A 26,411-nucleotide genomic window follows, 5' to 3' on the forward strand; every position below is an offset into this window, starting at 1 on the left:
TCAGGTAGATTTTAGAACCCAAATCAAGCAAAAAAAATAAATAGGCTTTCTATGGCCCACTGAGTGAGAGATGGCACACACAGGAGTCAGGAGTGGCACACAAGCCCTGAGGCCAATATTTTTCTCCCACTGATTGATGTAGTGATTTTTTCAGGTAGATTTTAGAACCCAAATCAAGCAAAAAAATAAATAAGCTTTCTATGGCCCACTGAGTGAGAGATGGCACACACAGGAGTCAGGAGTGGCACACAAGCCCAGAGGCCAATATTTATCTCCCACTGATTGATTTAGTGATTTTTTCAGGTAGATTTTAGAACCCAAATCAAGCAAAAAAATAAATAGGCTTTCTATGGCCCACTGAGTGAGAGATGGCACACACAGGAGTCAGGAGTGGCACACAAGCCCAGAGGCCAATATTTTTCTTCCACTGATTGATTTATTGATTTTTTCAGGTAGGATTTAGAACCCAAATCAAGCAAAAAAATAAATAGGCTTTCTATGGCCCACTGAGTGAGAGATGGCACACACAGGAGTCAGGAGTGGCACACAAGCCCAGAGGCCAATATTTTTCTCCCACTGATTGATTTATTGATTTTTTCAGGTAGGATTTAGAACCCCAATCAAGCAAAAAAATAAATAGGCTTTCTATTGCCCACTGAGTGAGAGATGGCACACACAGGAGTCAGGAGTGGCACACAAGCCCTGAGGCCAATATTTTTCTCCCACTGATTGATTTAGTGATTTTTTCAGGTAGATTTTAGAACCCAAATCAAGCAAAAAAATAAATAGGCTTTCTATGGCCCACTGAGTGAGAGATGGCACACACAGGAGTCAGGAGTGGCACACAAGCCCAGAGGCCAATATTTATCTCCCACTGATTGATTTAGTGATTTTTTCAGGTAGATTTTAGAACTCAAATCAAGCAAAAAAATAAATAGGCTTTCTATGTCCCACTAAGTGAGAGATGGCACACAGAGGAGTCAGGAGTGGCACACAAGCCCAGAGGCCAATATTTATCTCCCACTGATTGATTTAGTGATTTTTTCAGGTAGATTTTAGAACCCAAATCAAGCAAAAAAATAAATAGGCTTTCTATGGCCCACTGAGTGAGAGATGGCACACACAGGAGTCAGGAGTGGCACACAAGCCCTGAGGCCAATATTTTTCTCCCACTGATTGATGTAGTGATTTTTTCAGGTAGATTTTAGAACCCAAATCAAGCAAAAAAATAAATAGGGTTTCTATGGCCCACTGAGTGAGAGATGGCACACATAGGAGTCAGGAGTGGCACACAAGCCCTGAGGCCAATATTTTTCTCCCACTGATTGATGTAGTGATTTTTTCAGGTAGATTTTAGAACCCAAATCAAGAAAAAAATAAATAGGCTTTCTATGGCCCACTGAGTGAGAGATGGCACACACAGGAGTCAGGAGTGGCACACAAGCCCAGAGGCCAATATTTATCTCCCACTGATTGATGTAGTGATTTTTTCAGGTAGATTTTAGAACCCAAATCAAGCAAAAAAATAAATAGGCTTTCTATGGCCCACTGAGTGAGAGATGGCACACACAGGGATGGCACTCTAGCAGAAATGCCAATCTTAATCTCCCACAAAAAAAAAAAAAACAGGGACTGTCCTACAATTACTATCTCCCTGCAGTAATCTCAGCCAAGTATGGCAGGCAGCAATAAGGAGTGGACTGATGCACAAATTAAATAAAAAGTGTGGACAAACAAAAAAGATAGCTGTGCAGAAAGGAAGGAACAAGAGGATTTGTGCTTTGAAAAAAGCAGTTGGTTTGCACAGCGGCGTACACACAGCAATGCAGCTATCAGGGAGCCTTCTAGGGCAGCCCAATGAGCTACAGCGCTGAGAAAAAAAAAAAATGTAGCTTCCACTGTCCCTGCACACCGAAGGTGGTGTTGGGCAGTGGAAATCGCTACAGCACAAGCGGTTTGGTGGTTAATGGACCCTGCCTAACGCTATCCCTGCTTCTGACGAAGCGGCAGCAACCTCTCCCTAAGCTCAGATCAGCAGCAGTAAGATGGCGGTCGGCGGGAACGCCCCTTTATAGCCCCTGTGACGCCGCAGACAGCAAGCCAATCACTGCAATGCCCTTCTCTAAGATGGTGGGGACCAGGACCTATGTCATCACGCTGCCCACACTCTGCGTTCACCTTCATTGGCTTAGAAATGGCGCTTTTCGCGTCATTGAAACGCGACTTTGGCGTGAAAGTCACGTACCGCATGGCCGACCACGCACAGGGGTCGGATCGGGTTTCATGAAACCCGACTTTGCCAAAAGTCGGCGACTTTTTAAAATGAACGACCCGTTTCGCTCAACCCTAGTATGTATTATGATGCTCTGCAGCAGCTAAGGTGTGTATGATGAGGTTCTGCAGCAGCTGACATGAGTATTATGAGGTTCTGCAGCAGCTGAGGTATGTATGAGGAATTTCAGCAGCAGCTGAGGTGTATATACGATACGATACGATACGATACACTTTATTGATCCCGTGGGAAATTATGGTATCACAGCAGCACAACTTAAATCAAATCATAAAAATCATAAAAGAATTACATAGTTGACATGACAGTGGAGTTGACAGAAGAACATTATACATTATACATTAGAATAGGACATACACAACGAGTGAACTGAAATGTAGAGAAATAAGTAGACATTCACCTTGGTGGTTTAACCCTAATGTTATTGTTGTACATTCCCATGGCAGTTGGCACAAACGATTTCCTATATTTTTCCTTCTTACACCTCAGAAGTATTAGCCGGTTGCTGAAGGTGCTCTTCTGTCTCATGAATAGCTCATATAATGGATGTGCATTATTGTTCATAATTGTCATACACTTTCTCAGAGTTCTTTTCTCCACTACCTCCCCAAAAGAGGAGGTATATGAGGAGTTTCTGCAGCAGCTGAGGTGTGTATTGTCTTTCCCTGACAGCGGTCATAGCCTGTGTAATCACGCTTCTACACAGCACGCCCGGGCATTACACTACATGACTACCAAGCCTCACTCTGAGTCTCTCCCCGATGTCACTTCTGGTTTGACTAAACCGGGACTGCCTTCCACTGCATCCAAGCCTCGGTCTGATATCACAGATTCGTCACTTCTGATTTTACAATACTGGAAGTGGTGCCTTCTATGTGCATTTATAGCCCACTGCCACCAGGGCCGGTATTAGGCAAAGTGGGGCCTTAGGCAAAAGTTAAAAATGGGGCCCAAAATGCCAACATATTGCACATCACACAGAAGCATTTCTGTTGTATTTACATGCGCTGAGATCAGACTGCTAAACGAGTGTGATGGACAATATTGAAGTAATTCGACGCTTGTTTCCCGGCCTCTTTACACCAACTGAGAAAGAATGCGAACAGAACAATCACAATTAGATCAATCTGTCCCCATACAGTATCTTGTTATCAGCAGCACATCTACAGTTTACAGTTTGCTGCTTAGAACAATGATTTTTGTTCCGGCATAAACAATCCAATCACTCAATGAATATGCAGCATTTTGCATGTTTAGCATAATACACCCTATAGTCCTCCACATAGTATAATGTGCACCACAGTCCTCCATATTGTAAAATGCGCATCCCATAGTCCTCCATATAATATAATATAATAATAGTCCTCCATACAGTATAATACACTCCCCATAGTCCTCAATATAGTATAATACACTCCCTATAGTCCTCCATATATTAAAATACACTCCTCAGTCCTCCATATAGTATAATACACTCCTCATAGTCCTGCATATAGTATAATACACTCCTCAGTCCTACATATAGTATAATACACTCCTCATAGTCCTCCATATATTAAAATGCACTGCTCAGTCCTCCATACAGTATAATACTCATCTCATAGTGCTCCATAAAGTATTATACACTGCCCATAGTCCTCCATATAGTATTATACACTCCTCAGTCCTCCATATAGTATAATACACTCCTCAGACCTCCATGTGGTATAATACACTCCTCATAGTCCTCCATATATTAAAATACACTGCTCAGTCCTCCATATAGTATAATATTTGCCTCATAGTGCTCCATATAGTATTATAGACTCCCCATAGTCCTCCATATAGTATAATACACTCCTTAGTCCTCCATATAGTATAATACACTCCTCATAGTCCTCCATATATTAAAATACACTGCTTAGTTCTCCATATAGTATAATACTTGCCTCATAGTGCTCCATATAGTATTATACACTCCCTATAGTCCTCCATATATTAAAATACACTGCTCTTCAGAATGTCAGACCGGACATTCAGCGTCTCCCACTCACACACCACCTCCTCACCTCGCCCCCTATCTGTCGGAGTCCCACAAGGCTCAGTCCTTGGGCCCCTGCTCTTCTCCATTTACACCTTTGGCCTCGGACAGCTCATAAAATCTCATGGCTTTCAGTATCATCTCTATGCTGATGACACACAGATCTACATCTCTGGACCAGATATCACCTCCCTACTAACCAAAATCCCTCAATGTCTGTCCACTATTTCATCCTTCTTCTCCGCTAGATTTCTCAAACATAACATGGACAAAACAGAATTCATCATCTTTCCCCCATCTCATGCGACCCCCCCAACGAACCTATCCATTACAGTAAATGGCTGCCCACTCTCCCCAGTCCCACAAGCTCGCTGCCTCGGGGTAATCCTTGACGCTGATCTCTCCTTCAAACCACATATCCAAGCCCATTCCACTTCCTGCCGACTTCAACTCAAAAATATTCCACGAACCGTTCATTCCTCAACCAAGAATCTGCAAAAACCCTAGTCCATGCCCTCATCATCTCTCGCCGTGACTACTGCAACCTCCTGCTCTGTGGCCTCCCCTCTAACACTCTCGCATCCCTCCAATCTATTCTAACTCTGCTGCCCGACTAAGCCACCTGTCCCCCCGCTATTCCCCGGCCTCTCCCCTCTAGCAATCCCTTCACTGGCCCCCCATTGCCCAGAGACTCCAGTACAAAACCCTAACCATAGCCATCCACAACCTGTCTCCTCCATACATCTGTGACCTCGTCTCCCGATACTTACCTACACGCAACCTCCCATCCTCACAAGATCTCCTCTATTCCCCTCTTATCTGCTCTTCCCACAATCGTATACAAGATTTCTCTTGCGTATCACCCCTACTCTGGAACCCTCTACCACAACACATCAGACTCTCGCCTACCATGGAAACCTTAAAAAAGAACCTGAAGACCCACCTCTTCCGACAAGCCTACAACCTGCAGTAACCACCGATCGACCAAACCACTGCATGACCAGCTCTATCCTCACCTACTGTATCCTCACCCATCCCTTGTAGATTGTGAGCACTCGCGGGCAGGGTCCTCTCTCCTCCTGTACCAGTTATGACTTGTGTTGTTTAAGATTATTGTACTTGTTTTTATTATGTATACCCCTCCTCACATGTAAAGCGCCATAGAATAAATGGCGCTATAACAATAAATAATAATAATAATAATAATAACAATATAGTATAATACACTCCTCAGTCTTCCATATAATAATATAATAATAGTCTTTTATTTTTATATAGCGCTAACATATTCCGCAGTGCTTTACAGTTTTGTACACATTATCCTCGCTGTCCCCGATCTGGCACACAATCTAAATTCCCTATCAGTAGGTCTTTGGAATGTGGGAGGAAACCGGAGTACCCAGAGGAAAACCCACACAAACACGGGGAGAACATACAAACTCTTTGCAGATGTTGTCCTTGGGTGGGATTTAAACCAAGGAACCCAGTGATGAAAGGCTGCAGTGCTAACCACTGAGCCACCATGCAGCCCTTGAATAGTATAGTATATATAGTATAATACACTCCTCATAGTACCCCATATATTAAAATGCTCTGCTCAGTCCTTCATATAGTATAATACACTCCTCATAGTGCTCCATATAGTATAATGCACTGCCAATCATCCATGTAGTACAATTCACTTCCCATAATGTAATGCACCCTGTTATGACCTGGTGGTTAGGACAACAATGGACCTGGTGGTTAAGAGCACACAGAAAAAACCTGATAGTGACAAAAATACAGGACAAGCTCTGGGAAGTGGAAACTCTGCTGACCGCAATCCCTAATCCTATCGCACACACTAGAAATAGCTGTGGATTGCGCCTAACGCTCCCTATGCAACTCGGCACAGCCTAAGAACTAGCTAGCCCTAAAGGAGGAAAACAAAGCCTACCTTGCCTCAGAGAAAATTCCCCAAAGGAAAAGGCAGCCCCCCACATATATTGACTGTGAAACAAGATGAAAATCACAAACACAGAGATGAAATAGATTTAGCAAAGAGAGGCCCGACTTACTGAACAGAGAGAGGATAGGAAAGGTAACTTTGCGGTCAACACAAAACCCTACAAAAAACCACGCCGAGGGTACAAGACCTCCGCACCGACTCACGGGGCGAAGGCGCCCCCTCGGCGTCACAGAGCTTCCAGCAAGCAGGACAAAAATCAAATAGCAAGCTGGACAGGAAAATAGCAAACAGTTAAATTCAAGCAGGAACTTAGCTTCTGATAGAGTAGATAGGTCACCAGCAAGATCCTGGAGCGGACTAGAACAATACTGAAACATTGACAGGTGGCATGGAGCAAAGAACTAAGTGGAGTTAAATAGAGCAGCCAGCCAACGAATTAGCCTCGTCACCTGTGAAAGGAAACTCAGAAGCAGCAGCACCACTCACCGCCACCAAAGGAAGTTCATGGACAGAACTAGCCGAAGTACCATTCATGACCACAGGAGGGAGCTTGACAACAGAGTTCACAACAGTAACCCCCCCCCTTGAGGAGGGGTCACCGAACCCTCACCAGAGTCCCCAAGCCGACCAGGATGAGCCAAATGAAAGGCACGAACCAGATCGGCAGCATGAACATCAGAGGCAAATACCCAGGAATTATCTTCCTGACCATAACCCTTCCACTTGACCAGATACTGGAGTTTCCGTCTCGAAATACGGGAATCCAAAATCTTCTCCACCACATACTCCAACTCTCCCCCAACCAACACCGGGGCAGGAGGATCAACGGATGGAACCACAGGCGCCACGTATCTCCGCAGCAATGACTTATGGAACACATTATGGATGGCACGGAAGCTGGAAGAGCCAAACGAAATGACACAGGATTAAGAATCTCAGAAATCTTATACGGACCAATGAAACGAGGCTTAAACTTAGGAGAGGAAACCTTCATAGGAACATAACGAGACGGCAACCAAACCAAATCCCCAACACGAAGTCGGGGACCCACACAGCGCCGGCGGTTAGAGAAACGTTGAGCCTTCTCCTGGGACAATGTCAAATTGTCCACCACATGAGTCTAAATCTGCTGCAACCTGTCCACCACAGTATCTACACCATGACAGTCCGAAGACTCAACCTGCCCTGAAGAGAAACGAGGATGGAAACCAGAATTGCAGAAAAACGGCGAAACCAAAGTAGCCGAGCTGGCCCGATTATTAAGGGCGAACTCAGCCAACGGCAAAAATGACACCCAATCATCCTGATCAGCAGAAACAAAGCATCTCAGATATGTTTCCAAAGTCTGATTAGTTCGTTCGGTTTGGCCATTTGTCTGAGGATGGAAAGCCGAGGATAAAGACAAATCAATGCCCATCCTAGCACAAAAGGATCGCCAAAACCTCGAAACAAACTGGGAACCTCTGTCAGAAATGATGTTCTCCGGAATGCCAATGCAAACGAACCACATGCTGGAAAAACAATGGCACCAAATCAGAGGAGGAAGGCAATTTAGACAAGGGTACCAAATGGACCATCTTCGAAAAACGATCACAAACCACCCAAATGACCGACATCTTTTGAGAGACAGGGAGATCCGAAATAAAATCCATAGAGATATGCGTCCAGGGCCTCTTCGGGACCGGAAAGGGCAAAAGCAACCCACTGGCACGAGAACAGCAGGGCTTAGCCCGAGCACAAATCCCACAGGACTGCACAAAAGAACGCACATCCCGTGACAAAGACGGCCACCAAAAGGATCTAGCCACCAAATCTCTCGTACCAAAGATTCCAGGATGCCCAGCCAGCACCGAACAATGAACCTCAGAGATAACTCTACTAGTCCATTTATCAGGGACAAACAGTTTCTCCGCTGGGCAACGGTCAGGTCTATCAGCCTGAAATTTTTGCAGCACCCGCCGCAAATCAGGGGAGATGGCAGACAAAATTACCCCCTCTTTGAGAATACCCGCCAGCTCAGAAACACCCGGAGAGTCAGGCACAAAACTCCTAGACAGGGCATCAGCCTTCACATTCTTAGAGCCCGTAAGATATGAAACCACAAAATCAAAACGGGAGAAAAATAGCAACCATCGAGCCTGTCTAGGATTCAACCGTTTGGCAGACTCGAGATAAGTCAAATTCTTGTGATCCGTCAAGACCACCACGCGATGCTTGGCTCTCTCAAGGCAATGACGCCACTCCTCAAATGCCCACTTCATGGCCAACAACTCTCTATTGCCAACATCATAATTGCGCTCAGCAGGCGAAAACTTCCTAGAAAAGAAAGCACATGGTTTCATCACCGAGCCGTCAGAACTTCTTTGTGACAAAACAGCCCCTGCTCCAATCTCAGAAGCATCAACCTCAACCTGAAACGGAAGAGAAACATCTGGCTGGCACAACACAGGAGCAGAAGAAAAACGACGCTTCAACTCCTGAAAAGCTTCCACAGCCGCAGAAGACCAATTGACAACATCAGCACCCTTCTTGGTCAAATCAGTCAACGGTTTAGCAATACTGGAAAAATTAGCGATGAAGCGATGGTAAAAATTAGCAAAGCCCAGGAACTTTTGCAGGCTCTTCACCGATGTCGGCTGAGTCCAATCATGAATGGCCTGGACTTTAACAGGGTCCATCTCGATAGTAGAAGGGGAAAAAATGAAACCCAAAAATGAAACCTTCTGAACACCAAAGAGACAATTTGACCCCTTCACAAACAAGGAATTAGCACAAAGGACCTGAAACACCATTCTGACCTGCTTCACATGAGACTCCCAATCATCCGAAAAGACCAAAATGTCATCCAAACATACAATCAGGAATTTATCCAGATGCTCTCGGAAGATGTCATGCATAAAGGACTGAAATACTGATGGAGCATTGGAAAGCCCGAAAGGCATGACCAGGTACTCAAAATGGCCCTCGGGCGTATTAAATGCGGTTTTCCATTCATCGCCCTGTTTAATGCGCACAAGATTATACGCCCCTCGAAGATCTATTTTGGTGAACCAACTAGCCCCTTTGATACGAGCAAACAAATCAGAGAGCAGTGGCAAGGGGTACTGAAATTTAACTGTAATTTTATTAACAAGGCGGTAATCAATGCAAGGTCTCAAAGAACCATCCTTCTTGCCCACAAAAAAGAACCCTGCTCCCAACGGTGATGACGACGGGCGAATATGACCTTTCTCCAAGGATTCCTTTATATAACTCCGCATAGCGGCGTGTTCTGGCACAGATAAATTGAACAAACGGCCTTTAGGAAACTTACTACCAGGAATCAAATTAATGGCACAATCACAGTCCCTATGAGGAGGTAGAGCACTGGACTTAGGCTCAACAAATACATCCCGGTAATCCGACAAAAACTCCGGAACTTCAGAAGAAGTGGAAGACGAAATTGACAAAAAGGGAACATCACCATGTACCCCCTGACAACCCCAGCTGGACACAGACATAGACTTCCAATCCAATACTGGATTATGGACCTGTAGCCATGGCAACCCCAAAACGACCACATCATGCAGATTATGCAACACCAAAAAGCGAATATCCTCCTGATGTGCAGGAGCCATGCACATGGTCAACTGGGTCCAGTACTGAGGCTTATTCTTGGCCAAAGGCGTAGCATCAATTCCTCTCAATGGAATAGGATACTGCAAGGGCTCCAAGGAAAAACCACAGCGCCTAGCAAACTCCAAGTCCATCAAATTCAGGGCAGCGCCTGAGTCCACAAATGCCATTACAGAATAGAACGACAGAGAGCAAATCAGAGTAACGGACAAAAGAAATTTCGACTGTACAGTACCAATGGTGGCAGACCTAGCGAACCGCTTATTGCGCTTAGGACAATCGGAGATGGCATGAGTGGAATCACCACAGTAAAAACACAGCCCATTCCGACGTCTGTACTCTTGACGTTCAGCTCTGGTCAAAGTCCTAACACATTGCATAGGCTCCGGACTACGCTCAGATAATACCGCCAAATGGTGCACAGCTTTACGCTCACGCAAGCGTCGATCGATCTGAATAGCCAAAGACATAGACTCATTCAGACCAGCAGGCATGGGAAATCCCACCATGACATCCTTAAGGGCTTCAGAGAGACCCTTTCTAAAAATTGCTGCCAGGGCAGACTCATTCCACTGAGTGAGCACAGACCACTTCCTAAATTTCTGACAATATATCTCTGCCTCATCCTGACCCTGACACAAAGCCAGCAAGATTTTCTCTGCCTGATCCACTGAATTAGGTTCATCATAAAGCAATCCAAGCGCCAGAAAAAACGCATCAACATCACGCAATGCCGGATCTCCTGGCGCAAGGGAAAATGCCCAGTCTTGAGGGTCACCACGTAACAAAGAAATAATGATCCTTACTTGTTGAACAGGGTCACCTGAGGAGCGAGGTTTCAAGGCAAGAAACAATTTACAATTATTTTTGAAATTCAAGAACTTAGATCTATCACCAAAAAACAAATCAGGAATTGGAATCCTAGGCTCTGACATCGGATTCTGAACCTCAAAATCTTGAATGTTTTGTACGCTTGTAGTGAGATTATCCATCCAAGAGGACAGACCTTGAATGTCCATGTTTACACCTGTGTCCTGAACCACCCAGAGGTAAAGGGGAAAAGAGAGACAAAACACAGTGCAAAGAAAAAAAAATGGTCTCAAAACTTCTCTTATCCCTCTATTGAGATGCATTAGTACTTTGGGCCACCTGAACTGTTATGACCTGGTGGTTAGGACAACAATGGACCTGGTGGTTAAGAGCACACAGAAAAAACCTGATAGTGACAAAAATACAGGACAAGCTCTGGGAAGTGGAAACTCAGCTGACCGCAATCCCTAATCCTATCGCACACACTAGAAATAGCTGTGGATTGCGCCTAACGCTCCCTATGCAACTCGGCACAGCCTAAGAACTAGCTAGCCCTAAAGGAGGAAAACAAAGCCTACCTTGCCTCAGAGAAAATTCCCCAAAGGAAAAGGCAGCCCCCCACATATATTGGCTGTGAAACAAGATGAAAATCACAAACACAGAGATGAAATAGATTTAGCAAAGAGAGGCCCGACTTACTGAACAGAGAGAGGATAGGAAAGGTAACTTTGCGGTCAACACAAAACCCTACAAAAAACCACGCCGAGGGTTCAAGACCTCCGCACCGACTCACGGGGCGAAGGCACCCCTCGGCGTCACAGAGCTTCCAGCAAGCAGGACAAAAATCAAATAGCAAGCTGGACAGGAAAATAGCAAACAGTAAAATTCAAGCAGGAACTTAGCTTCTGATAGAGTAGACAGGTCACCAGCAAGATCCTGGAGCGGACTAGACCAATACTGAAACATTGACAGGTGGCATGGAGCAAAGAACTAAGTGGAGTTAAATAGAGCAGCCAGCCAACGAATTAGCCTCGTCACCTGTGAAAGGAAACTCAGAAGCAGCAGCACCACTCACCGCCACCAAAGGAAGTTCATGGACAGAACTAGCCGAAGTACCATTCATGACCACAGGAGGGAGCTTGACAACAGAGTTCACAACAGCACCCCATAGTTCTTCATATAGTATAATGTATTCCACATAGTCCTCGATACAGTATAATGCAGCCACATATAGTTTAATGCTGCCACCCCAGAGTATAATGCAGCCACCCCACAGAATATAATGTAGCCCCCTCATAAAGTATAATGAAGCCCCCCATACAATATAATCTAGCCACCCATATAATATAATGCTGCCAATAGAATACAATGTAGCCCCATCAGAGAGTATGATGCAATCACCCCTCATAGATATAGTACATTTAATACATAGAATAAATGTAATACATAGAATATAATGTAGCCCCCATAGAATATAATACAGCCCACCTCCCCTTAGAATATAATGTAGTCCTATCAAAGAGTTTGATGCAATCCTCCGCCAAAGAATATAATACAGCCCCCATAGATTATAGAACAGTCCCCCATAGAATATAATACAGCCCACCATAGAATATAATACAACCCCTCCATAGAATATAACACAGCCCCCCATAGTATGTAATACAGCCCCCATAGAATATAATGTAGGCCCCCATAGAATTTAATACAGCTCCCTCATAGATTATAATACAACCCCCCATAGAATATAATACAGCCCCCATAGAATATAATACAGCCCCTCCATAGAATATATTACAGCCTCTCCATAGAATATAATGTAGGCCCCCATAGAATATAATACAGCTCCCCCATAGAATATAATACAGCCGACCTCCTCATAGAATATAATGTAACCCCATCAAAGAGTATGATGCAATCCTCCCTCATAAAATATAATACAGCCCCCCACAGAATATAATGTAGTCCCTATAGAGTATAATACAGCCCACCCCCATAGAATATAATACATCCCCCATAATATAAAAAAGGGCCCCCCACAGAATATAATACAGCCCTCCATAGGATATAATACAGCCCCTCATAGAATATAATACAGCCCCCAATAGAATATAATACAGCCCATCTACAGAATATAATGTAGGCCCCCTATAGAATATAATGCAGCCCCCATAGAATATAATACAGTCCCCATAGAATATAATGTAGGCCCCCATAGAATATAATGCAGCTCCATCTTAGAATATAATGTAGGCCCCATAGAATATAATACAGCCCCCATAGAATATAATGTAGGCCCCATAGAATATAATACAGCTTCCCCATAGAATATATTACAGCCCCCCATAGAATATAATACAGTCCCCCATAGAATATAATACAGCCCCTCATAGAATATAATACAGCCCCCGATAGAATATAATACAGCCCCCAATAGAATATAATACAGCCCCTCTACAGAAAATAATGTAGGCTCCCTATAGAATATAATGCAGCCCCCATAGAATATAATACAGTCCCCATAGAATATAATGTAGGCCCCCATAGAATATAATGCAGCTCCATCTTAGAATATAATGTAGGCCCCATAGAATATAATACAGCCCCTATAGAATATAATGTAGGCCCCATATAATATAATACAGCTTCCCCATAGAATATAATACAACCCCCCCATAGAATATAATACAGCCCCCCATAGAATATAATACAGCTCACCCATAAAATATAATACAGCCCCCATAGTATATGATACACTCCCCGAGAATGGCCCCCACAATCCAGCACTCATTGATATATTAAAAAAACAACACAATCCTCACCACTCCTTGTGCTACTAGCTGCTCCTGACTCGGCTCAGTTCTCAGCAGCTGTAGTCTGCCTGGCACACAGCAGGTATGCGATGATATGACATCATCGCGCACCCACATTGTCAGAGGCAGAGGATAATGATGGGAGAGGGAGCATCAGCTGACGCTCTCTCCTCCATCATTGCATTGAACTGTACCGGCGTCCTAGTTGAATGCGTCGGCGCTGGCAGGGGGGAAAGTCGGTGCTGGCGGCAGGTGGCAGGCAACTGGTGGGGTGGGGGGAGTCGGCGCTGGTGGCAGGCAACTTGCTGGGGGCCCCTGGGGGAGCGTGGCTCTAGGCAGCTGCCGGTCTGCCTGCCACTAAAGCTGGCCCTGACTGCCACCAATGTCTTCACACCACACTACGGGGAATGCCTACCAAGCCCTTTGGCAATGAGCCTCACGGTCAGTATACCTCCTATTTCCTACCTATCCTTACCCTCTTACAGTATCTCAGTTTTTCCTCATTTTTTCCTTATTTTTACCTTGTTCCTCAACAGGTCCCTATACCTTTGAAAAAGAATTTCCCCAGCACTGTACCCAAAGCTTTCTACCAGATAGATTAGTACTGCACCTCGCAGCACCCTCTTCTTTCATTGCAAATCCCATCATTTAGATGGGACAATTAGCCACATAATTTTTATACTAACACCTTACCAGGCTGGCCTACCTAACCACTACCAGGCTCCAAATTAACTGCATCCCATATACACCATAGTATTTCTATATACAGCTACCATGCCACTTAACCTATACAGTACTGCTGTACTCACCACATTGTCTACCAGCCAACCCTCACTTATGAGCTGTAGTTTGTCCCTATTTCCAGATGCTTTCCTTATATATTTTGTACACAGGTGCTTCTCACAAAATTAGAACATCATCAAAAAGTTAGATTCTCTATGGGGTTAAGGTCAGGCGAGTTTGCTGGTCAATCAGGCACAATTTACTTTTGTTTGTTAACCAGGTATTGGTACTTTTGGCAGTGTGGACAGGTGCCACGTCCTGCTGAAGAATGACATTTCATCTCAAAAAAGCTTGTCGGAAGAGGGAAGCATGAAGTGCTCTAAAATTTCCTGGTAGATGGCAGCGCTGACTTTGGTCTTGATAAAACACAGTGGACCTACACCAGCAGATGACATGGCTCCCCAAAGCATCACTGTAGAAACTTCACACTAGACCTCCAGCAGCTTGGATTGTGGCCTCTCCACTCTTCCTCCAGACTCTGGGACCTTGATTCCCAAAAGAAATGCAAAATGTACCTTCATCTGAAAACAACACCTTGGACCACTGAGCAACAGTACAGTTTTTTTCTCCTTGGCCCAGGTAAGATGCTTCTGGTGTTGTCTGTTGGTCATGAGTGGCTTGACACAAGGAATGTGACACTTGCAGCCCATGGCCTGGATACATCAGTGTGGTGGCTCTTGAAGCAATGACTCCAGTAGCAATCCACTAATTGTGGATCTCACCCAAATTTTTGAATGGCCTTTTCTTAACAATCCTTTTAAGGCTGCGATTATCCCAGTTGCTTGCGCACCTATTTCTACCACACTTTTTCCTTCCAGTCAACTTTCCATAATATGCTTGGATACAGCACTCTGTGAACAGCCAGCTTCTTTAGCAATGGCCTTTTGTGGCTTACCCTCCTCATGGAGTGTGTCAACAACTGTCTAGCAGTCTTCCCCATGATTGTGGAGCCTACTGAAACAGACTAAGGGACCTCTATTAAAGCTTAGGAAGCCTTTGCAGGTGTTTTTTTCTTAATTATTCTAATTTACTGAGATAATGACCTTTGGGTTCTCATTGGCTGTAAGCCATAATCATCAACATTAACAGAAATAAACACATGAAATAGATCACTCTGTAATGACTCTATATAATAAATGAGATTTACTTTTTGTATTGAAGAACTGAAATAAATTAACTTTTTGATGATATTCTAATTTTGTGAGAAGCGCCTGTATATAATTTTTTTTCTTCATATTTATAACACACTAATGATCTTGTACCTTTCTTGCAGTATTGCTTGAAAAAGACCCAGGATTGGGTTGAAACGTTGTTTGCTTATTGCTATCTTCTGAATCATCAATCTCTATGATACTTTAGTGTGGTTACTATTGAAAATGCAAGTATCACTTTTTGCATTCACCCATGAGTGCGGCTGGTCTTCCAAGGGTCATGCTGGACTAAGTCCTGTTCAGCCAGCACCAACCCACCTTGATGAGTGTGCACCTTCTTTACTCCTCAGCCTGTGTAAACAGGCAGCCCACAGGAAATAATGCTCACTGTGCAATCTGTAACAGAATGTGACATTGTAGGAATATTCTCTTCAGGCTCGTCCATGGGAGATTTACATTGTTGTGTTCTATAGCATTAGAGGAAGGGAATATGATTATCCTCAACTAAATCTCAAACTGTTCTTCTCACTTTTATGTGTTTTCTTCTTACAAATTTGTTGAAAATGGAATCCAATCTGAAAACGCAATGATTATCTCCTGCGTCGCCCATATGGTTGGCATCATTTTTTTCTTCTTTCACCAAGAATGCAGCTGGGTGTGACTGTCCAAGCTATTTCATCTGAAAACAATGGTGATGTCAGGCCCGCGAGCGGTCTTTATTCCTCAGCGTTATTAAGACTTCCCAGTTAGTTAATTCCTTGTAAGAGGGCTTGTTAGCTATGTTGTAGCTTGCCAAAAGATTTGAGCAGTTTAAAGAAAAAAATGCCTTGAACCGCCAGTGATTGTCTCAGCCTGACGTTAGAAGATTTGATGTGTTCTCTTCGCTACTCAGAAGATTTGCTGTCCGCGAGTAAGATGGAGTCAAGGAAATAGGTGATTTCATATGAACTCATCCTGCTTCAAAGCCATGAGACATCTGTCTTTAGACCGTGCCTCCGGCTGTGTGCTCCGCGGCTGTGAATATCTGCTGTTAATCTGTAGAGCTGGAGCCTATATGTACCTAAATATTGGCGTTCTTGGTGGCCTAATTCACATTTACATGGATTTATCCACTGTAGTGATGAGTATTGTCAGAATGTGCCATTATTTACAGATTGTCACCACTCCTCAGAATAGCGAGAACTCTCTTTTATCGCACAGTCTTTCTAACCCTACTATAAGTTGTGTTGTTGGTACACCGGGCACCCTCTCTATGCCACCAGGTACTCCAGCCAAAGGTTGGTTCTGCTGGCTTGGCTGCTCTATTTGAGTTCTTTCTTGGCCGAACTTTTGGGAAACTTTCCGGGATATGATCTTCAGCATAGAGTGTGACTAAGAGGTCATCTGTGAGCAAACCTGGTTCTGCTCTCACTCCGTCACCTCTTGTTTTTGGTCTGCAACCAGTGGCTCTTTGATGTCTCCGTATCTCTTTTGGCCTCCATAACTCCATGCCGACCACTCACTGTAGAAGAGTGGCAACTCCGCTGCTCTGACCTTTGATGGTCATCCCCAAAACTCTACACTGCCTCTAAAATGCCTGCTTCTGTAGGATACCTATCTATTTATTTATATTTATGTCCTATCTATCCATCTATCTATCTATCTATCTATCTATCTATCTATCTAATCTCCTACACTCCTCTAAATTGAAATTCCAACACCAAGAAGAAACAGTCGTAGAATTATAGAAATCACCGGATGGATAGGCATTTTACTCATATTCAGATGAAAAAAAAATGGAAACAATTTTTTCAAAACATCATGATTTATTTAGTATGAGGTATGAGTGGCACGTACAGAAATCCCTGCACTTACTGCCCGGCTGCAATCACTGAGGTTATTAATGGTTGTCTGAGGAATCTTCTAATGTACTGAATACACTTGGGCAAATCATCAAGATCTGCTGCTGGCAGCTCTTGTGTAATCAACCACCAATGATGTCCTAGATGTGCTCGATCAGAAAAAAAGTCTGAAGACTCTGGTGGACATTCATAGATAATGGGGTCAGGAGGCGGACATTATTACAGGATGGGAGCCAGAACGAAGGACATATTACTAGATGTTGCCCTGGAGGTGGGATTTTATAACTGCATGGGAACATTATTGCAGGATGGGGAACATTATTATAGGATGAGGAACAATATTACAGGATAGGGACCATTATTACTGGATGTAGGCCAGGACAAAGAACATTAATACTGGATGGAGAACATTTTTACAATATGTCAACATAAAAACAGTATCGGGATATTATTACAGGATGGGGGACATGATTACAGGAAGAGGACTCTGTTAATGGAGGGAGGACAATATAACAGGATGGGCACCATTATGAAGGACATTTTTACAGGAAGGGACCAGGTCCAGGGTTGCCAACATGATTTGCTATTTTTTTATGAACAGCTTATTAAAAAATCATGGACAGTCAACATATTTTACGGACACATTGGCTAACTATAATAAACCAATAAGATTATAATTAATAGATGTCTACAGTGTGCAATTCTAATACAAAAACATTAGTTGCATTGACTGTGAACTGTAAAATGATGATCATTACAGTCATAAAAATCGGTACAAATTTATTCAAAAATTCACAGACACATCAGACTTTTTAAAGGACGAAGGAAAAAAAAATGCCCTGTCTTTACGGACTGCTCAGAAGTTTCTGGATGGTTGGCAACCCTTTTCAGGATGGGAGACTACTAGAGGATGGGGGACAACATTGCAAGACAGGGACATTATTACAGAACAAGAGACATTATTGCAGGATATGGACCAGAACGGAAGACATTATTACAGGGGCCCGTACATCTGACTAACATGCTGTCCAAATTTTGCATCGGCGCCCAGAGAACTCTAGATACGCCACTGCCCCTGTAGCTATCTATCTTCTCTTCCATTCTATTTTGTTGTCTTACTTGCTTTAACTCCTACTAATGCTCCCATTAACTACTCGAAAAATCTAAAAGTAGTCAAGTGACAGCTTGTCAAATGTTTTCTCATTCTGGCGGTTTTCTCCGTAACAAGCATCAAGAGACAACAAGAGAAGCAACAATTCTTTAATATTGATTCATTATCAGACTTATTCCTTACACTGGAGCATCCTGACTAGAAATTCACAGTGTTGTGAGATGTTCCCAAGAACATTAACCATAGGGGTTCCAGAGTCACACATGGGCCAAAGCGCTCAAATGCCTAATTTCCACCAGGATTATTAATCGTACATGGTGGGTGGGCACCTTGCTACAGGTTTTGAGTAGGACCCGAGGAGCCTTAAGGGGATTTTCTTACAAAGTACATGAATAATAATGATATATAATAATTTTATTTCTATAGCGCCAAAATATTCTGCTGCACTTTATATTTTAAATGGGACTTGTGCAGACAAGATAGACACTACCGAATAACACATAACTCAGATACCAGAAGCGAGGGTCCTGCTGCTCGCAAGTTACAATCCATGAGGAAATAGAGGAGACACGAAAGGTGGCTGGTAACAATTGCATGTATTGTACAGTCCGGCCATCAATGTAGTAAATAGGGTGTTCACATAACGCTGCATGAACCGGTGACCAAGCAGTATGTGTAAAAACACAGACACAGAGGGCTATTAACTGCATGAAGGGTGTGAGAACAGATGATACAAGGGTCCTGGTTTTTAAGAAAATTGAGTATGAGCAAAACAGGGATAGTTACTAAAGTATGTTGAGGCGATAGGCCAGTCTGATGAAATGCATTTTTAGGACACGCCTGAAACTGTGGTTATTTGGGATTAATTGAATTGTCCTGGGTAGTGCATTCCAAAGAACTGGTGCAGCATGCGAGAAGTGTTGGAGACTGTAGTGGGAGGTTCGGATTATTGAAGATGTACGTCTTAAGCCATTAGCAGAATGGAGGCACAGGTAGGGTAGTAGACTGGGACGAGAGAGAAGATGTAGGGCGGTGCTGAACCGTGGAGCGCTTTGTGGGTGAGAGTGATAAGTTTATATTGAACTCTGAAGCAAATGAGCAACCAGTCCAATTACTGGCACAGGGTAGAGGCATCGATGTAACGGTTGGCGAGGAATATGATCCTGGCTGCTGCATTCAGGATGGATTGGAGAGGGGAGAGTTTAGTAACAGGAAGATCGATTAGTAGAGAGTTGCAATACTAGCGGACATGTTGCTGGGGAGTAATGGTAGAACCACACATGGAAATGGCAGTATTGGGCATAGGTAGGTTAGTGGAGGGAGGAAATATGAGGAGTTCAGTTTTTGAAAGGTTCAGTTTCAGACAGAGGGAGGCCATGATGTTGGAGACAGCGGTAAGACAATCACTGGTGTTTGTAGTAATGCAGGTGTGATGTCAGGAGTAGAGGTGTATAATTGGGTGACATCAGCATAGAAGTGGTACTGGAAACCAAATCTACTGATTATTTGTCCAACAGGGGCAGTATACAAGGAGAGGAGGAGGGGGCCTAGGACTGATCTTTGGGGAACCCCAACAGTAAGGTGAAAAGAATAGGAAGATGAGCCAGCAAAAGATACAGTGAAGGAGCAGTCAGAGACATAGGAGAAGCTGGAGAGAACCTTGTCCTTGAAGCCGATAGAGGGAGCATAGTGAGGAGGAGCTGGTGATCCACAATGTTGAATGCTTCAGAGAGATCCAGAAGAATGGGCATGGAGTAGTGATCATTAGATTTAGGTGTTAGTAGAGCATTAAAGACTTTACTGAGGGCAGTTTCAGTAGAGTGTAAAGAATGGAATCCAGATTGTAGAGGGTAAACAAAAGAGTGATATGAGACATAGCAGTTTAGACGGGAGTGGACCAAGCATACCAGGAGTTTAGAGGTGGAGGGATGATTCGAGGCAGGTCTATAGTTAGCAACACTGGTTTGGTAGAGGGGTGGATTTTTAAGTAAAGAATGTATACTGGCATGTTTAAATGAGGAGGGAAAGATACCGGATGACAGAGAGGTTGAATATATTTGTTAGGTGAGTGGTGACAGCCGGGGAAAGGGACTGGAGGAGATGTGAGGGAATAGGGTCACTGGTGCAAGAAGCGAGAAGTGGCGAGAAGATGCAAGGAGCCTGATCACTTCTTCTTCCGTGACTGGTTCAAAGACAGTGAGCTGGACGCAGTGGGGGAGGAAGGACGGTGCATGGTATGAAGGGATTGAGAGAAAATTTCCTGTCGTATATGGTCAATTTTTTCTTTGAAATAATTGGTTAGATCGTCAGCGCTGAGGTTAGTGTTCGTGACCAGTACTCTTGGATTGAGGAGGCAATGAAAAGTTTCAAAGAGTCGTTTAGGATTATTGGATAATGAGTTGATGAGGGTGTTGAAGAATATTTGTTTGGAGAGCTGAAGGGCAGAGTTGTATGTTTTAAGTATAAACTTATAATTATAGGGATTTTCTCCACAGATGTTCTGCGCACCTGGAGCACCACTGTAGAAAACGTGTTTGCAGCGTGTGCCAGGGTTGTCGCCATCTGTGACGAGTTGTTCTATGTGTAGGGGGTGCAGCTTTAATCAGGGCACTTTGCGGTGTTTCATTATTATGTTTCAGTGCAGAGTCAGGACGTGAGAGAGAGGAGATTGGGACCAATGATGAGTGCAAGTTCTTCATAAGTTTCTGGGTGTTAATGGCATGTATATTTCTGTAAGTGTTTAAAGTGGGGGGTGTCCTGAGCTTGGTGACAGATCACGACAGAGAATGAAAGAAGGTTGTGTCAGAGCGGGAGATGGGAGTTAGTAAAATCATGCACTGAGCAGAGCCGAGAGAAGATCAGGTCCAGCCTATTTCTGTCTTCATGTGTGAGAAAGTTAGTAAGCTGTGAAAGGCCAAAGGAGGAGGTTAGAGATAAAAAGGTGAGTGGCAGATGGGGAGAGGGGATCACCAGTGGGGATATTAAAGTCTCCCATGATGAGGGTGGGGATGTCACAGGATAGAAAATGTAGAAGCCAGGTGGCAAAGTGATCAAGAAACTGCCTGGAGGGGCCCAGAGGACAATACACAACCACCACTTGAAGAGAGAAGGGGTTGTAGAGTCTGACATTGTGGACCTCAAAAGAAGGAAAGATAAGTGAGGGTACTGAGAGGATAATCTGAAAAGGACATTTGGATGATAAAAGCAGACCAACACCTCCATTTGATGTGGATCTTAAGGTATAAGAGAAATGTAGGCCAGTGTATGAGGAAGCAGCAGCAGTGGTAGTATCTGCTTGCTGTATCCAGGTTTCAGTAAGAGCCAGGAGGTTACGAGAATTGGAAAGGAAGAAGTCATGGATGTAGATGAGTTTGTTACATAATACGTTCCGTAATTGGATGGGTTAAAAAATGTTCAAATGCTGAGATAACCTTATAAATGTGATCCAGATATGTACTGTTCTTTGCTGTGTCCGACCATGCAGAGCTGATCCAGTTAATGGTCGGTATATACCTCATCTCCTGGCCAGGACTGAAAGAATCAGTCACTTATGATAAGTGAGTATATGGATGAAACAGCAGGGGCTTGCAGCTTCTACTTTCTCAGCAAACACATTTCCTTGCCTTGTGTAACGCAATTCTTTGTTTTATCACAGGAGTGAGTGTTTTGGCGACATCGCCAGTCCTGTGAGCTCATTATAAATCAAGTCAGTGATTTAAGAGTTACAGCGGCTGCGGAGCTCATATGTCACTGACTTGATTTATGATGAGCCCACAGGACTGGCGATGGGGCAGAAACACTTACTCCTGTGATAAAGCAGGGAAATGTGTTACCTTAGGATGTTTGATTGGTGAGGGTGCGACACCTGGCACCCCTGCCAATCACCTGTTCCCATTGTTGGAACTGCTCAGTTGCGGAGCTGCACAGCTCCATTGACTGTTTAGTGGCTGCGGCCGGGTACTGCACATCTGTCCCCAGTTCACATCAATACGGGGGGATGTGCAGTACCCGGGCGCATTCACTATTCCTTTGATGGAGCTGTACAGCTCTGTAACTAAGTAGTTCTGGCCGCCGTTGACACCGGGAACAGCTGATTGGCGAGGGTGCCAGGCGTCGCGCTCCCACTGATCAGACATTGATGACCTATCCTAAGGATACGCTATCAATATTAAAGTCCTGGACAAACCCCTTCAAGATAGGGAAATTGGATTCTGAGCCCCATTGGGTACAGGTCACTATGTGACTGGTAACAATATCTGTGCTGTGTTCTGGATCATGTTTGAACTCTTTAATTAAATAAGTAATAAATGGATATTTTAAAAAAGCGATTGGTGAAATAATGAATTCAAAAAGTTCCAAAAATGATCATAGCCTTTAGCAAAAAAAGAGGAAAATAATATAATTAAAAAAAACCCAGAAAACTCGGACACCGAGCTGTACCCACTAGACGAGGACATAGCTTCCGAAACTGCACTCTATAACTTATCACAAACTTCCTGCAAGAATTCTCCGATCCTTTCCTGCTGGGAGCCATAACTATCCCCAGATAAACACATTTCGTGAGTCCAAAATTCCTGACCTGATAAACTTACCTATAAAGTTGACACAAGGAGCAGGAGATTAGAGAGCTAATACACAGTGAGATATATACAGTGAGATAAGGAGACCACAAGTCCTAAATCACCCCAGCTTGTGTTGTAAACTTTTGGAATCCTACCACCAGAGCCCGACAACAGTGAGGCCCAGAGATAATACCCGTTTAACTGATTAGGGAGATTACTTGCCATAAAGGGCAAAAATGTCTGTGCTTGTGTGGGTGGCCAAGAGGTAAAGGACCAAAGCATAACTTAAGGATGTGACCTGGATTAACCCGACCTCTAGGTAGACCTTTACTATTAAACAAATTCTACCTCTACCCTTCACCACCTCGTCAGTGATATGATATCTGCGCTATGTAAGGTACAAATACTAAAACAGGGGATCATTCTTTTAAACAGTAGATGTCATTGATTAACTTTGTGGTAAAGGACACGTTCCCAACGGAGATAATCTTTCTTTAAAGCTCATTTTCGTTTAGAACTTTTTCCAAAAAACGTTATCATCTGGTTTCAGCAGTTGCCTTGGGATATAACTATAGTAGGTGCACGGGCTGCGGTCACACCCAGGACCGGGGCCCAGATTTTTCAAAGGTCATTTATCACTAGAAAAGAGGTTGATAGAAGAGGATAATTCTGAGACTGACAAATTATTATTATTATACATTTTTTATAGCGCCATTTATTCCATGGGGGCAAATATAGACAAGTACAATAAACATGAGCAAAAACAAGACATTAACAGGTCCAGAAGGAGGGAGGACAAGTTATTTTAGATCTTTGGTTTATAATACTATTTCTATGTTTTATGGAAAAAAGGGATGTTTTTCCTACTCTGGTGCTAGGGTCAGGTACAACTGCTACCTATGAAACTCCCGTGGTTATATTTCTGATATTTAAAGGGAATCTGTCATCAGGCTTCTACTACCCCATCTGAGAGCAGCATGATGTAGGGTTAGAAACCCTGATTCCAGTGATATATCACTTACTGGGTTGCTTGCTGCAGTTTTGACACAATCACAGTTTTATCTTCTGCAGATCAAACAGTTCTCTGAATGCTGAGCTCTCTATAACCCCGCCTACATCACTGATTGGCAGCTTTCTGTGTACACTGTGCATAGGCAGAAAACTGCCGATCAGTGGTGGGGTTGTGGTTAGACTACATGACAGCAGGTTTACTAGTCATCTAGTGGTAATCTCCTGCTGATAAAACTGTGGTTTTATCTGAACTACAGCAAGCAGCCATCTTAACTATTTAACTAAAGTTTCTCATTCAGTCCCATGCCCTCTGAGATCATCTGCAGCCCCGATTTCCTCTTCATGTTCGACTTGCCCGAAGGCAGAGACAGTGATGCCAGCTTTGAGTGGGCGCAGGCGTTACATGTCCCTACAACCGCACAAGAGCCCCGGGGCCATCTGTGCCGACACTGCGGGTACGGCTTCGACACAGGAGGTGAGTATAGGCTTTATTATTTCATGGGGGACAAACATTTTGATCCATTTTGTCCTAGCAATGGATAACCCCTTTCAGTGCTCTCTCACACCCAGAGCACTTAACTAATCATTTATAGATGAATGAAAATGCTAATTACTCGAGAATGCAGCAACAGATGGAAGTCTACAGGTGCCATGGAATTTGGTTATAAACGGGGCATATGTATATAGAGCATCTGCTGCTTATCAAAAATTAGGTTTTACCTGCAGTCCTATGTAAATCCTTAGACACCTGATCTCATGCCAAGTTGAAGACAAATTCAGTTCTGCAACATCTGCAAAGGGGTTATCATCAGTGATCAGGTCACATTGTCTACCATTGTTTGGAATGACAGCCTAAGATTGATTGACCTCCAATGCCTGTGGCTTAGTGTGTATCCTCTCCCGGGGAAGGGTGTCGGGGGGGGGGGGGGGACACTGGCCAAAATCGCAGTGAGCCGCAAAATAACCAACGTAATATATCATAACACAGCGATTGCACTGCACAAGAGGTCTCATCGCGCAGCCCCCCTATGAGCGGAACGGATGAAACTTCAATGACTGAGATGTTCTGCGCAACAGGCCAGACCATTTCCCAGTGACAAAGTCATTGGAAGTCATTGTACGGCTATGAAAAGAGGAGATGTCGCTCGGCAGATGGAGATCTGAGTGTATATAAACAGGTAGGTGACATCACGCAATGGGACAAAACTTTCATCATCGACCATTAATATGTATATTGCTGGGGAAATAATATCCATTGCCTGATCTTCCATCAACAGTATCAGCCGGACATCTGCTTAGCAGCCATTGTGCTATGCTACACACCAGGGCTCACGGAGAGTGACGTAACAATGGATGACAGCTCCATCTACAGCATAAATGTGGAAATGCCAATGGCTATTTGTTCTGTAACTTTTGGGTTTATACCACAAATAAAAAGGACGTTAAAACATAGAGGGAGGGTACGTCCTAGGGCTTTGTTCACAACAGCGTCATCTTTTTAGATGTTGTCACCGCCATCTTCATGCAAAATATTATGGATATAAAATATGTTCCAATTCTTGTATAAGTTGTCCACTCAAATTTAATTCATTGAGAAAAAAAAAAGTTATTACATGGACTGACTGAGTCTCCCCCCAGGGCCGTGGGGTACTTGGTCCAGTACTCACAGGGGGCTGTCATGGTGGCGGCGATCTGGTCCGTGGCCCTGGGTGCCCATGTTAAAGGGAAGGTCTTTAAAGGGGTTTTGAATAAAGTTTGTGTTTGTGACGCCACCTGTGGTATTCGGTCAGTGGGGACCGACGCTGCTTAAAGGGATCCGCGGTGATGTTATGGCAGCTAGATGGTATAACTTCCCACAGGTGAAGTAGGTCCCCGAGGCTCCTATTGTATAGATGAGGATGGTGAGTGGTGCAATAAAGAATGGAGGGCACAAGTGTGCAGTCTCTTTACCTGGTTTACTGAAGCTTCAGCCAACCACAGTCCAGGGCACCAGATCACAGGTACAGGCAGGGTCCCCTCTACCAGGTGGAGATGAAAGCCTTCCTCTTAACGCGGTGGTATTGTAGTCCCTTACTGCCTATTGCTTCTGGTAAGGTCCTCAAAGTTCCTCTCTGTCCTCCATGAAGGTAGGACACGAACCCGCATGACAGGTAGCTCGAGCCTTTTTATAGGATCTCTATCACGACCCGGGCTCTATGCGGTATGGTGTCTCCTGGGTATTAGGTTGGACAGGTTATATGTAGTTCAGCTGTCCTGACGGTTTCTGCTGTAAGTCTTACAGTCCCTCACAAACTCGGTCTTCTGGCTACCGGAATCTGCGCTTTGCCAGGGACTCGCAGCTGTCCTCCCCTGGTGTCACTCGCCTGTGCTTCGTTCTCCTGCACACTCTCTACAAACTGTCCTTTCCTTCTTTAAGTCACTATCCAGGAGCTGCAGCACCTCTGGCTGCATGGCCC

Source organism: Ranitomeya imitator, chromosome 5, assembly GCF_032444005.1.
Source record: "Ranitomeya imitator isolate aRanImi1 chromosome 5, aRanImi1.pri, whole genome shotgun sequence".
NCBI classification, from domain to species: Eukaryota; Metazoa; Chordata; class Amphibia; order Anura; family Dendrobatidae; genus Ranitomeya; species Ranitomeya imitator.